This window comes from Manacus candei, unplaced genomic scaffold (genome assembly GCF_025592945.1).
Source record: "Manacus candei isolate 608988 ecotype Guabito, Panama unplaced genomic scaffold, ASM2559294v1 h1tg000003l, whole genome shotgun sequence".
NCBI lineage: Eukaryota > Metazoa > Chordata > Aves > Passeriformes > Pipridae > Manacus > Manacus candei.
Window position 1 is genome coordinate 14,952,458 of NW_026138051.1, and position 14,177 is coordinate 14,966,634.

Genomic DNA, 14,177 nt, shown 5'->3' on the forward strand with positions numbered 1-14,177 from the left:
GATCATCTCAGCTGTTCTCAACTTCCTCTTATACTGAGGGATTTAATGTTTCTTTTTCTTAAAGATAACTAAATAAAACTAGAAATCCATTCAGTGAAGTTTTGGAATGAAATACTTTTCATTCTCTGTTCTGTGCTTACACATATGCTGGAGGAGGAGGATTCTTTTGGCAAGTGAGGGAAAAAAGAACTTAATTTGCAGGAGTCTCTTGATGCTCCCAGTGCATCAGACGATGAGCTACTTGCAAAGTCTTGCTGAAAGTGAACCTGCAGGTGCATCTCCTCACTCAGACTCTAATTTTATGATTTTGTTGGAGTCCAACAGCACTTGGGAAATGCCATTGCCATTGCAATACAACAGGGTGTTGTGCTGTTCGGGGCAGGATTTGGTTCAGTATTTCCTGTGATCAGATTTAAAGCTGCAAAAGCTTGAAGAAAAGCTGCCTGGCCAGCACTTGCTCACTGAGGATTTTTCTTTCAAAGCTTTTGTATCTACTGAGAGTTAAATGGGGGTCAGTGGAGAATTTAAAGTTGAGAATTAATTAGAGTAGGGTGAAGCACTAAAACACTTGGTGGAGGAAATCATTGAGGACATCAGTGAAGGGCAGAGAAGTAAAATATTAAAAAGAGGTAAGTTATTGTAGAAAATATACTAAGATGACACTGTAAGAGTCCCATCTAGTCATTCTTAGCATGAAATAATATGTTAGAATTATATGTGTCAAGTACATAAGATTATGATCACTCACCACTTGAAAATAGTGGCAGAAATATCTGTGTGATCTGGTAATACACACTTAATAACTGAATTGGAGAGAACTTATTTTGCTAATAAGTCAACACATTCTTTAGAAACTAAAGGGAAATAGAAAGCCTTTAAAAAATTTACTTGAATATTTTACAGAATAACACAGCTAATACTGTACCTTACTATTAATTAATAACCCCAAATTTGGTTATCAGGTGGAATCTTGGCACCACTGAGATCGATGTTAAAAATTCTGTTGTCATATTGGGAAAATAATTTTATTGGGAGAATAATTCCTACTTTTAATCAGTTTTTGCCAGATATATGGTGCCTTTACCAGTGCCTTTGCACATTCTTTTTTTTTTTATCTTGAATTAATCTATCACACTAGAACATGTTGTGAATGTCAAAGGATACTGTATATCAGCATACATAGTGATACAGAAGGAATTAGCATATTCTCATGAAAGATAATAATGTAGTGTTAGGAAATCAGTCCTAGACATGTCAATGATGAGTGACAGGAACTCACATTGCACTGGATAGGCAGATGTTATGAATAATAGTTTGCTTAGTGAGTGTAGACATTTCTGTGTCTCAGCTGGGCCTGCAGGTTTCAAAGGAAGGTCTCAAATGCTTATTTTTCTTTCTATTGCATCTTGATTAGTTTGATGCAAATTGAAGATTGGAGGGAGATGATATGGACTGTGCTAAAGGAACTGAAGATGATCAGTAAATGTAGTCTTTCAGCAACTCCTCTCCCTAGTCATCCTTTAAGCCAATATAGCTGTGGCTCGATTTGTGGAATGTTTTAAAGCCCATCTGCACTCACACCTGAGCCCAAGCTGAATGTACTTACTTAATCTCATGTAGACTTGATTTATATGGTGGTAGGTGACGAAAGAGTGAACTGGGAAAGAATTTAATTCTAGTCCTTGGCATGTTGCCATTAGTAAAAAAAAAAACAAAACCAAAAACAAACAAACTCAAAATGTGGTGTCCTGTTGTGACTCTTTATTTCCCTTCACCATAGGACAGCTTTCTGGATTCCTCTCCCTTCTTTCTTGTGAAATGGAAGACACTAATACAAGATAACCTCTAATGGAGTCTCTGCTGAATCCTGCCATCAAGAGGACACTGATTTCTGACTTCCAAAGCACCCTCTTGGAGACTTTCTTGCATTAAATAATATTTTGAGGAAAACCAGCTTTTGAATGTCACAGTGTTGCTTATTAGTGGTTGGTAGGTGTCAATGTGCTAATAGACACCTAGACTTCAAAAAAAAAAATCAATAAATCTCAGCAGCAAAGAGAAAGTTTTGCTGTTTGCATTATTCTGGCTGCAGCACAGTGGATCTGAGGAACCCAGGGATGGGAGAGAGAAATGATACTTTCAATAAGGAATACTAGTGGGAGAAAAGGGAGGGACAGGAATAGTGTCTGCAAAGAAAATATAACAAGAAGAGAGCTTTTAGCTCAGCCAGGATCACACAGAACATGGAAAGGATGCAAAGGCAGACCACAGAAATGATGAAAGCAAAAATTCTTTCAGTTCTTCTAAGTGAACTGTAAAAGATGTATTGGAACGAGAAAGCCATTGAAAAGTCATTTCATTGACATCCCAAAGGAGAAGACCCATCTTGAACAGGTGTGGTAAGCACTTAACCCATTTTATTTTTATATTTTTTTTCTATCATATGCTTCGTTTTCTTTCACTGACAGCGGTCATTGTTCTCACACCTGCTCTGATGTGACAACAACATGTACAATAAAACCTTGCCAGGGAGTTTATAAAACTTTTTTGGTAAACTTGTATGCTTGATGTTAGCAAAAAGTGAAAGTAGTACCAGTATTTCTTTATTATTTCAATCAAGTAAAATATTAATTTATATTTTGAATATGATAAATAATGGTACTTGTTCTTTCTTCCACCCTCAAAATTAAAGATGCATTGCATCAGTGATAATCTTGATAAAAAAATAATCTCTTTTTATGAAAGTCTTTTGCTGTTTAAGCAGAGGAATGGATTCAGAGTGAATAAAAGCTTTAAATCTGTTTTAAATGTTTTCGCTTTTTTTACGACCCAACATTACAAAGCCAGTAGACAAAATAATAAACTCTGTGTCTTTCCAAGTATTCTACACTCTCTTCTGATTATCCAAGTGTAGCTTTATTTTCCTATTCGCTCGTTGTCAAGGAATTCAGAGTCATTAACAACTGATGTCTGAAGGTGCCATCAGCCCAGTGACTTGATGGTGTCAATAAAATTTGCACAAGGCTCCAATCTCAGAAACTACTGCATTGACTCAGTCTAAATAATGTAATATTACCTGAGACAGTAAAACAAGAACGTTTAGGGAATCTTGTTAAAGAACAAGTAAAATGCTAAGAAATTTTATTTTCTAGAGGGAGATAAAAATCTGGAGATGAACAAAGATTATGTCTGACCTCTGAGATTTCATGGCAGAGCATTGTTATTGACCAGTTCTTTTTAACTGTGGTGGCAGAACCGGGGATATGGTGTTTGTCAAGGCCTTGCCAACTCATGCTGTGTTGTGTTTCTTTGCCTGCAGCTAAGTTTATTGCTCACTCAAAGCCTAAAATAAATAATAAAATAGAGCGAATGTAATCTTGGAAAAAAACCACAAACCCCCGAAGAAATTGGACTACGCAGTCTACTAAGGCTTTCTGAATAAACATGAATCTAAACATTTGAATTTAAACAAAATACTATTCCTATTTCTGAAAATGATCCATCTTTCTCACACAAAGAATTAAAAAGTATTAAACTCTCTTATTAAAGAGTTCATACTGTGGGATTCTAATGATCTCTCAATATTTTGTGACCTCAGAAACCTCTTCTTTTCTAAAGAAAGCTGTTGAAACTTAAAACAAGCTCCCTCATGCACATCTGCAAACAAGTCAAAATAAACCTTTGCTTAGATGACTTTTGGTTTAGGACTATCAAAATTTTCCATTTTAGTTTAAAATCTTTAGTTCTTTAGATGAAATAACTTTAGTTCTTTAGGTGAAACTGGATGAACAAGAAAAAGCCAACATCCATGACAGCAATAGTCAGGTTTTCTCATATGAAGGAGAAGCTTCTTTTCAGTTCCTTGTTTCCATTTGGCTTCAGATTTAGCAGAACAGTATTGTTAAAGTATGCTGTTCATCTCTGCTTCTAGAAGATCAGTAGATAAGACTAAGCATAATAAAAATAAAAGATATTGCATTTCTGGGGTAGGGGATGAAACCACTAAGTGTAACCACTCAGGGCATATGACCTGAGCTTTGCCTTTGAATTCCGTTGTCAAAAGACCAAACTCAGAAAAAGGAAAAAATCCAGCCTTTTGAGGTATGATTACTTAAGCATTTTGCCAAAAGAAAAGTATAAATATTATAAAACTGAAAATGCAAATTTTGAAGAAATAGAACATCTGGTGCCAATTGCTTATAATTATTTTTCAAATGATGTTTTTCCCAGTGGCATTATACTGTTCTAATTGATTTCCCAATATTTGACAAACATATAAACACACAATGCATGCCAATCATTAAAATTACTCTAATAATAAAAACACCTCAGTATTTGCACTGTTAAGCAGTGAAATTATTTGGCAGGTTAGTTATCAAAGAAATGTCTTGCTGAAACTCATGCAGGCATTTCTGGGCTATTCTTATTGGAATAGATATGCAAGTGAGCAACCTGTGTTTATATTTGTTGTGCCAGTGACACAAGGAAAAGTAGAAGAGGTTCTGGAGTCAAAATGTAAACACCCAGTTAGGAAATTGGTGCTTTGAAAGTTTTCCAGACAGAAAGATGGAGGTGCAGCATTTGAAGATGTAGCTGAGGAAATGAATATGCTCTGTGGAAAATGAATGAGCTTCATTAGAAAATGGAGGAATTCTTTAAATAAAGGACTAGGCAGAGGAGGAATAATAAAAATTAAATTGAATTGCTGGACTTAAATACAGAGAGAAAAGCAAGGAAATCTGTATTAGGTGAAGATGCCTTTAGCTTCTGTGACTTAGACCTGTGTGGCCATACCAAGTTTTAAAACTTTATGGTTTTGTTTTACAGCTGCAAAGCAGATTACACCAACACAGGAAAAGAGTTTTAGTAATTTATATACATTATGCTACAGCCAGATTATAAGCATTTGAATGTGCTGACCACAAAGCAAACCCATCAAATATTTAAAGGAAGATGCCATCAAGAAATGTGGTTTATAGCGGACCTTGAGTGTGAATAAGTTTCCTAGTAAGTGTTTTGATCAGAGTAATGATTTTTACTGTTTAAATAGTTACATTGATGCAATCCCTATGGTGAATATTTAGACTGCAATAAAATAAAAGTATGTTTATGTAAGTAAGTTAACTCTCCTATGGATATGTAAATATCTTCATACCTCTATAATGTTCCAGTCGGTCGTTATGTAGTTAAAGTAATCGTGGACAAGGTCACAGGAACAAAGTTTTCTCTAATGGATTGCCTTTTACACTCTTGAGAAGTTCAGCACACAGGAATTCATGGATAAAATAAAGTGCACACCCTTGGAAAAATATTTTCTCCTACATAATGAATAGGGAGTGATGAAGAGTTTGGTCGGCAGAACAATCCTGCTAAATGTTTCCCCCAGTAGATTCTTTTGCTGTTTTGTTGGTTTGTACATTCTGCACTGAATGTTCAACCTGAGCTGGGTGTATTTGTACAAACCACCTTGCTGATTAAAGGTCAAGTTTTATAAGGCCTGAAAGTAAATATCAGGGTTTTTCTTTTACTTTATAATCTTATTTACAATTTTACTGTTGCATTTCTCATTACTACTGTCATCACAGTGTTTACAGAAGTGGTCCTGATATTTTTGCAGTAGAACTTAATACTACAGTGAATGTTGGTTTGCAAGGTAGATAAGGTTCCAGTGAATCCATTCTTAAGGCATTGTGAGACTCCAGATAACACCAACAAAAATAGGTTTGGGAAAATTTAACAATAACATGCAATTTATATGATGCTGGTGTAACTGAAGGTTGTTTCTGCTAAGGATAGTAATAGCAACAGAAACTTACTGTATTGGCAAAAAGTACAGTAAATTTCCATCCTATGTAAATGAGTTGTCTCTGTAAATGAGATATGTGAGTAAATATCAAGTCTGCACAAAGAACCCTGTGTATGTGTGATGTGTGTGTTTATGCATGTCCACCAAGGACAAGCAGAAATAGAAACTGGATTTTGAGTTTAGGAGTGGTTCATACTTTCTTTTCCTCAATTTTCCCTAATACTCTGATGACAAAGTGCCATCTCTGCATGTTCAACAGTAATAGAAGCAAAAATCAATGGATTTCTTGTGAGTTTGCAAATCTTCATAGTGCCATGTAAATGTCTGAGTTTGCTGAAAGATAAAGAAGGGTCTTTTACTTTTTGAAATATTTTGGTGCATGTCCAAACTGTTTGGTGTTAATGTCTTGCTGGATCTATTCTTGTAAGTATTTGCTGAAAATTGGAATGTACCTATTGTGTAAAAAGAGTGTTACCCTGTCTGCTGCACCACTGTTCAGGTGGGTGGCAGTTTTTAAAGAGACCAAAACTTTATATTGCACATATATTTTATATATACTGCATATATACAGCACTTTATGTTTATATTACACATGGTTTGGAAAATGACAGTGGCACATTTAAAATTGAATGCATGTGCTAGCCTTTATCAAATTCTCATTAATGTTGCAGCCCTGACTTCTGCACTCAGTAAGAAACATTAGCTTGGGAAGGACAAAAATCATTGACATAAAATTCAATGAATGCACAAAAAAAGGTCTCTGTTGCCAAAAAGTTAAATTTAAAAAAAACCAAACAAACAAACAAAGAAATATTCTGAGATTTTTGACTTTTAAAACTTTTTTTAATATAGGCATTTTAATATCTTAAAATAGACTTATGAGTTTTCATAACTGTGACTTAACTTCCCTTGCAGGTCATCCCAAAGGTGTTGATACAAAGGCTGTTTTCCAGTTGTGGCTTGTCCCGTTACACTCAATTTTAACAACCTGACATGTACCCAAGACCCCTCTAGTCTTCAGGGTATGTATCCACTCTTACTTTATTGTCGGCAGTTGAATATTTGCTTCTAATAAGTTCAGGAAGAATTTTCCCCTCCAATTTGTTTCTCTTTTGCAATTTTAGGGATTTAATTCTACAGTTTAGTTTAGTACAAATTCAAATATGGTATCAAAGAGCTGAGATACAAGAACTTAAACTCTTAGACTGGTCAGCTTGTCACCTTTTTTAAGCGAGAAGTGAAGAAATTCTGGTTCCACTGAAGAGGAAAAAATATTTTACCCGTAAGACTAAGCAGGCTGTGCCCAATGCCTTGCATAATCACAATACTTGGTGTGAATTTTGTTCTGTTTGTGTTTCCTTAAAACTTCCCCTGATTCCCCTGATGTCAATACACTTAATGAGTTGTAAATCAGTGCAAAATTTAGCTTCTACCTGAAGCACTAAACCAACAAAAGCAAAGCAATTCTGAATTCACTAAATCTTAATGTTGTTTTAAAATAGTTTTTAATGGGGTTAATTTCTTTAGGTTTTTCTTTCTCTCAGGGTACTGTAACTTGATTAATATAGTTTCCTTTCATTTTGACATTGTAACAGGGTCTCATTAGGCCTGCAATGAAATTGAATTGCCGTCATAATATCACATCATAAAGGCATATTAACAAAATCTCTATAGACTTCTATTGGAATCATTTTTCCATCATAACCTTAATGTCATTGAAGAAGGCTCTTCCTGAGTGTAGGGAGAAAGCAGGGGAAGAAACAAACTGGCTCTGGGACTCTCATTTACAAGACCTAGATTTGTCTTGTATTTCTTCCCAGTTACAGCAAGCTAAATAGTTTAAATTTTACAAATAAGTACTGGGTAGTATCTCAGTTATAAATTCAATCAATTCTATTGCTTATTGTTTTGGGAATTTATGTTTTCAACCCTTAAAAGTCTTATAAGCCAGTTATGTTTTGCTATTTTGTAGAATGCTCTTCATAACTCCTGTTCTTCTTACTTAGACAAGCAAAATCAGTGTTACCCATTTATAAAATGACAAGATATCACTGACATCTTTTGGTGGCAGGCAGGAGTTGACAAACTTTCTGCTACCTTTTGATCCTTCCTTGTCTTGTCCATAAGACAGATTTTAAGCTTCTTCACTAATTTCCTGGCTTTAGGTCTGGTTGCTTGGCTGCATTCTGAAAAGCTGAACTAAAACTCTTTTTGCCAACTGATTACAGGGCAGAATTTAAAACTCAGGGAACATTTTCAGAAGGTTTTTGGAGACTATTGCGAAAGTTTATTTTCTGGACTGAGTTACTGTCTTTCATTACCCTTAATTGTCTTCACAGTGTCTGGGTGGGTTAATTAAGGAATAAACTCAGACAGTAGGTGGTCCATAAAGTTAGACATATATATTAAATCTTATTAATAAGATTTAATGGAAATGAAAATATCTGCTTCAGTAGAGAACATATAATTTTTAAAAAATCTAAACGGTTAATTAATTTTTGAAACTATGGTGTTTCTTCTACTATACTCTGTCCTTTTGCAAATGGTCTAATACATGAGAACTTTAAAGAAGTTTAGCTGTAATATCAAAATATATGCTCTAGATGCAACCTTTTCCAGTCAGTTCAGAGATAGGAAAGAGGATATGGTAGGAAAGGTTCAGATTCTGGTCAAATCTTTCTGGTTTTCACTGAAAGGTGGAATCCATGATTCCTCTCACTCATCTTAAAATTTTCAATCACACTGAAAAGAAGGTGGAAAGAAATGATTCCTATGAGGAGTAAATGAGTCTCAAAACTGGTGGAAGTGCCAGTCTCCAAAACAGAGTCAACAAACAAGGGCCATTTAGGAACACCACCATTTGTAAAAAAATCTAATTCCACAAAGCACATGTGTAAGCTTGAAGGTTTGCATAAGCAAGGGAGCTCTTCTAAATTCCTTACTCCCTCCCAGCTGGAGCCACTGGGTCTGTACCTCCTGTAGTGGTGTAAAGTGCCTGACAAATTTAATATTCTTCTTATTAAAACTTTTTTAAGTGTATTGCTTTTTTGTCTTAGCATTTTACTTGTTATTAAGTTTTTGTGCTGCTTGGTCACTGAACAATTGCAGTTCACAGCACAGAATACAGATGCTTTGGAAGATTGCAGGCTACAAAACACAGCCTTGCAAATTGAAATATCTGAAGACATTTGCATGATTAACTCCCTGACTATCCTGGGATGATTAGATCTGCCAAAGTCGCGTGTTTAAAGCATTCAGCCAATTTAATCAGTCTGAAAAGGCTTAATTTATTTCCAAGTGTTTAGTGTGATTATTGGTTTAAATCATAAACAAAAGTTAACCACAACAAAAAAAAAGCTGTGGGCGGTGCATCACTTACAACTTTATGTAGCGAGGCATGCTGATATTTCATGGCATATTCTGACACAGAAGGAGAAGTATATGCATATTTTTTTTTTTCATATTGGCAACTGTGTATTATGTTAAAATAAAATATGTAGCAAAAGCAACACCTCCCTCCTTAACTCAGCCCCCACTCCCCTTGCAGCCTGTATGATCACAGCCTGAGTCTTCACAGCTCCTGAACCATTGAAGGGAGTTTTCAGTACAGAACTACAGAGCTCTGAGAAATGATGTGACCAGCAGTTCTCTTTCTCCCTCACTTTCTTTCTCTCTTGAGTATTCTTCTCAGTGCTTTTAAACAAGAAAGAAAATTAATTTAGGTGCTACTCAGCACTGTTTATAAGGAGCATTGAAATCCAGGAAAATGTCTAATATAATGGTTTTTGTTGCTGTTTGACATACAGCACAAAAGCAGTTTGAACTTTTCAGAGGGCATCCTTTATGAAGACACTATTAATCCAAGGAACAATAGCATCATTTATTAACTTTAGCTGGTTATCATTCTAGGCTTTTGTGTTTTGAGGGTATCACTGAAACATTAACTGACTGGTACATGCAGCATGCCTATAAGGTAGGTAAATAATTATAGAATTGATGAAATGTGTATCCCCAAATAATTGTTTGATGGAAAATTGTCTGGTATTATTCAGAACATTTACTGAGATGACTTGGGAGATGTTTCTCAGGTTTACATTGAGAAACCAAGAGTGCTGAAGATGAGGAGTTTGCCTGCTGTCAGAGAAAGCCAGTGAGAGAAGTGAGCTACAAATCATGGTCATTATTGCTGCAGTGTGTCTTTAAATATACCACAATTCCTTCTGCAAGGGCACCATGGGAAAACCAAAACAGCTCCATAGGGTGGTTGGGTTTTACCTGTTGTGGTGCACATCCCTTTTTAGTAAATGAGCCTTGTGGGTTCCTCTGTGCTGAAAACTGTTAATTTGTTTTGTTTCAGCACACCAGAAAGAAGGACTTTCTTCAACCTGAATTCCTCAATCATGCAGATTGATGTCTTACTTGCACACAAGGTGTCACTACTGATTTGCACGTGCTCCCCTGAGATGCAGGTGGTGCTCATGGTGCTGCTCCTGGGTCCTCCCCTCCCCTGGAACAACTGGAGTGCTTAGGGGCACCCAGCTTGTGTGTTGTCACAGATATTAATGAACACACCTTGGCTTCCTGCTGATTTCTTCATCTCTGCATATTCAGTTTCACAAACACAAGGTAAGGTTTTTAATCTCTCACCTCAAGTGACCTCTTGGGCAGTTCAGAGTGAACGTGGTGCTCATGAAGTGTAACAGGCTGGGTTGTGGAACGATGGATGCTGCTGAGACTGTGCCACTCCAGTTCCTAAGAGTGGAATAATCTATGGTGAGATAAATCAAGTGGAAAAATAACCTTCAACAATGCCTCACTTAGAACATTTCAGAAAAACACTTAAAATTTTACAGTGCTGGACAAGTAGAGAATCAATATGATCCTTACCTAATCTGTACAGCACTCTTGTGTGTGCAAGCATGTGTAGTATTTTGAACACCACAAAGTACCAGTGTAAATTTGCAAGGCACTCACTTTTGTTCTTGTTGTCTATTGCAATTATTTCTTTCATTTGGAAAACAAACAGATAATTTTGGGGTTTGTTCCCCAGACTGTGTTTTTAGACTTCTAACAGAGGATAAAAGCAGAAAATGAGCTTCGGAATTTGCAGAGGTTGATTGGAAAAGACTAAGATGCAACTCAGAGGGAAGAGTTAAAAGGATTCTTTGTGGGTAGTGCCACAGATGAAATACTCTTTGACCTGGGGAATTTTTAGTGAATTTAATTTTTTGGCAGTTAATACCAGCTTCTTGGCAGTAATCTGGATATTAGAGGGAAAAAAAAATCCTAAACGTTTAAATAAGCAACTTTCTTCCTCCTTTCTCAGGCTCAGTTTAACCCAACCACCCATCCTCTCTCTTCCTAAACCCATCCTTCTGTCCCACCTGGTGTGGGCTGCCCACGGTCTTGGCTTCTCAGCAGCTCCCTGTTTCAGCTTAATCCTAAATTCCACCAATTCCAGTTGTACAGCAAACTTTAAACTGCTGGAGAAACTCGAGAGGTGAGGGCAGAGCTGGCAGGAGGCTCAGCCATCCTGCCTGACAAAGTTTTAATTGTTCAGTCTAAGCAAGGAGCAGGGGAGTGTGATGGAACTCCAAGTGTCTCCAAATTGCTTCAAAGAGAAAGGGAATAATTTGTTTTCCTTTGCTGCTGGGGACAGGATAAAGAATAATGGAATTAAATGGCAGCAACGCAGATTTAGGCCTGCCATCAGGAAAAAAATCCCAGTTTTAAAAATAGTTGTGCTGTAGAATATATTGATTGGTGCAATCCTAGAGTCTCTGTCACTGCTGCTCTTAAAAGCAGACTAAACAAGCATTTTCCAGGGATAATTTAAGCAGAGGAGGTCCTGTGATGCCTTCTGAAGCCGAATTAATTCAGTTCTCCAGGTCCCCCTTTCTGTTCTGTGTGGAAGCTGATTCCAATCATGAAATAGATGGGATTTTGCTTTTAACTCAGTTGCTTTAGGACAACAGTCAAGTGATATCTCCCTCCTGTCCACTACAAGGATGAAGACAGAACAGAGACAGGTTAATCATGTTTTATTTCCAGGAGTTGTTCTCTGTCTAAGAAAGGTTTTTCATTGCAGAAAGAGATGTTGCTTTTGCTATCTAGTTCCTGGCTGCAGACTACAAATTACAGCACTTTATTATCTTTGTATGTTTTTCCTTCTGTTTTAATCACAAGTGAAATAAATTTGTTGAAGATGTTGAACTACAAGGTTGACACTCTGTCCTATGCATGCACATAAATGCTCTGATAAACCAAGGAGAATAAACCCTCACACTTAATGTACTGAGTTCATCAGAATAAATGGCTAATGCATTAAAAAGGAAACTTTACAATACATTAAAAATGAAACTTTACAATCTGGAGTTACTTAATTTATAAAATATAATGTCATAAGGTGGATTTTTTTTTTTTAATTATTTGATGCTAGCTCAAGGTAGCAATCATGCATTCTCTAACACATGCCAGTGCAGCATGTAAAAAGAATACCCCTTTAAAAATAGCAGACCATACTGAGCCTTCAAAATGTCACTACTTTTTACCACTATCACTTGCTTATGGCAATCTTTTGACAAATTTATTGGAACAGATAGTTCTTTCTGACAATGTTTTAAGAGAGAAATTGCATGTAATTTTTGTTAATTAAGGAGGAGCCTCTCCTAAGGAGAAATCATGGCAGATTGAGTAACTTTTAGTTTAGAACATGATCATTCCATTTGTACTCTTGGATGATGCCCTCTTCTGGCAGAGGCATTTTGCATCACTGTCACTGTCTCAAAGGTGTTGCTGTCTGCATCAGCTTGTCTGAATTCAACTTGATTTTTACCTTGATTACTCAGTCACCACATATTTGATATATCAACCCAGAAAACATTCAGGGTTGAAAGTATGGCATCATTTTTCCAAATGTTTTCAGGCAGTAGAGTTAATAGAACTAAGGGTATTTTTTGAGGACAGAACTAGCCTTAAATGGTTGGAAGAGAAAAAAATTCATCGTCTCAAAATGTTCACTCTTATTGGTGTTTGGGCTTATCTGTGATTTCCGGACTTTATTGGTGGCATAAATAGAAAAAAATTATTTAACATAATGCTCTATGCTATTTGATTTTATTTCTTATGAATATTTGGGCATTTTCACAAAAATACTCTCTCTTAATATCTAGCTGAACTCAGCTATATGCCATGCCAGTAATATCAGTTGTCTGGGCTTGCTGTTTAGAATTTTGCATCACTCATTAAAATTTGTACTGGAATTTGTGTTTGGATGTAATAGATTTGCTTGTAGCAGGATAGGATATGGGAATTACACCAGGAAACAGCTGGGAAGCATCACAAATGACAAGTGGTACTATATGAATTTTCTAAAAAATATTATTAAAGTCTTCTTAGACTTACTTTATCTACAATGTTTTCTTTTAAGGCCACCTGATGATTAAAAATGATGACAAATTTTATTTTCAGTGCTGTGCATGAAAACATTTTTTTATCCACTGTAGATTTCTGTTATTGCATCTATACGCAAATAAACCCCCATTTTTTTAGCTGCACAAGCCTGCCAGTTTCAAACAAGAAAATCCTCATCTCCACCTCAACATGATTATATTAAGTAGAGGATTATGTATATAATGCATGCACAAAATTGTTCTCGTTTTACTTTCATGCTCTCTGTGCCAAATTCAATTTGGGTTTATTAACTACAGTCTGATTTGATAGTGGTCTCCGGACCAGGAAAATATTTTTGGTGAAATTTTAACAGTCACATCACATTATGTAACAAATGTCTTGTGTCATGTACTATTATTTCAATTTCAGGATGTTTGACATGATGTAATGTGATCTGAGATATAGTGAGTGATGTAGCATAATGCTTGGTGCAGTGTGCCAGAAACTTGTTTAATGTTCCTGAATGTTCTTTAGTTCTATGTCCACATTACTGATCTGGAGGGGTGAGCAGGTAGAAGTGCAGGTATGGAAAACACAGCAAAAATATCATGGGGAAAGTCCTGTGCAGGAATCTCTGTAATGAGTGGCTTCATTACTTTTGGATCAGACCTTCAATCTTTGCATTTCTCTGGCATGTGACCTGCCTGAGAGCAGGCAGCTGCTTTACCAGGAAAGCTGAATGAGTTCCCTGCAAGGATTGCTTGAGATACACCAAACTTTGGATTTGTGCTGTCTCCTACAGATAGCTCAGCCCTTCCTTGAAATTCAGAGCAAGCTCTGTCATGCTGTTCATTTTATGTGCAAATGTTTCTTGCTAGGTGAAAACTGGAATTTCACATCCCAAACTCTGACTGCCAGGAAGTATTAGGTCAATGCATCTTCTCACTGTCAAAATCTCAAAAACAGTCAAGGGCTAAGT

At 36.2% G+C, this 14,177-nt stretch overlaps 1 long non-coding RNA gene across 5 annotated transcripts in view; it reads left to right on the plus strand.

Moving 5' to 3' along the window:
• LOC127470246 (uncharacterized) overlaps nucleotides 1–13,591 on the plus strand; it is a 37,104-nt gene extending 23,513 nt beyond the window's left edge. For 2 of the 5 annotated variants that reach the window (XR_007904250.1, XR_007904243.1), the window contains 4 exons: nucleotides 1,781–2,394; nucleotides 4,828–5,007; nucleotides 6,722–6,828; nucleotides 10,164–13,591. This is a non-coding gene — a long non-coding RNA (uncharacterized LOC127470246). Of the gene's footprint in view, nucleotides 1–1,780; nucleotides 2,400–4,827; nucleotides 5,008–6,721; nucleotides 6,829–10,163 lie in introns of all 5 variants that reach the window. The other 3 variants (XR_007904249.1, XR_007904251.1, XR_007904247.1) reach the window with 3 other exon arrangements.
• Nucleotides 13,592–14,177: the final 586 nt, after the last annotated feature.